We start from the raw sequence: 1326 nt of genomic DNA, 5'->3' as shown, positions 1-1326 counted from the left end.
GTGACTACAGTAGGGCACAAGGATAAAATGGGACCTCGTGCACGTCAATGCATATTCATGGGGTGTTCAATTCTGAAAAAGGGATATCGGATTTATGAACCATCCATAGGAGAATTTTTTGTGAGCAGGGATGTCGTTTTTCATGAAGACATTTTCCCTTTCCGAGATGTGAATCATTTACCTCAAGATGAGAAGACAGCCGATAAGAAGTTTTTATCAGAAGAAGATCTATCTTCTGGAGGATCCTATATTATTGTTCCTCCTCCAAAACATCAGAAATCATTTGCTGCATCGCCTTTGATGTCTACTGAGACTTCTACGAATAATTCACTTGAAGAACCTTCAATAGAAAGGGGTTCTCAGATGATGGCTCCTCTAGAATCAAGCACTACTGTAGAATCATCTTTGATGCAAATGAAGAACCTCGGTAATCTGGTCGAGTTAGTCGTCCACCAATTTGGACGAAGGATTATATATGTGCTTCCTCAGAGTCATCAGGTACTCGTTACCCTATCTCTTCTTATATTTCATTTGATAGGCTATCATCATAACATTTATGTTGCATGAGCCATTTCTCTGAGGAACAAGAGCCCTCTAGTTATAATGAAGTAATGCATGATCCACGTTGGCAAAGGGCTATGGAGGCAGAATTACAAAGCCCTAATAAATAATCATACTTGGGATGTCGTGCCATTACCTACTCATCGCAAACCAATTGGGTGCAAGTGGGTATATAAGATTAAATATAGAGCAGATGGTTCTGTAGAGAGGTACAAGGCCCGATTGGTGGCCAAAGGCTTTACACAGTGAGAAGGTTTTGACTACCACGAAACCTTTTCTCCAGTAACCAAAGATGTCATAGTTCATTTTTTTGTCGATTGTTGCTTTTCATGACTGGTCATTACACCAAATGGATGTCCATAATGCCTTATTGCATGGTGATTTGGATGAAGAAATCTATCTTCCACCAGGATTACGGAGACAGGGGAAGTCTAAGGTATGTCATCTCTGCAAATCTCTTCATGGACTGAAACAAGCCCCTCGACAATGGTATGACAAGTTTACTAATGCTCTTATGGCTGCTGGATTCAAATAGTCCAAATATGATTATGCTTTATTCACTTAAATGAAAGGTATGTCGTATATTTACTTGATGATTTATGTTGACGACATACTTATCATGGGAAATGATGATTCTACTGTGAAGAAACTAAAAAAGTATCTACATTCCACTTTTCATATCAAAGATTTAGGCTTGCCTAAGTATTTTCTTGGAATTGAGATAGCTTGTTCAGATCAGGGAATCTCATTCAGCCAGCGAAAATT

This window comes from Eucalyptus grandis, chromosome 3, assembly GCF_016545825.1.
Source record: "Eucalyptus grandis isolate ANBG69807.140 chromosome 3, ASM1654582v1, whole genome shotgun sequence".
NCBI classification, from domain to species: domain Eukaryota; kingdom Viridiplantae; phylum Streptophyta; class Magnoliopsida; order Myrtales; family Myrtaceae; genus Eucalyptus; species Eucalyptus grandis.
This window is presented reverse-complemented; position numbering follows the sequence as displayed.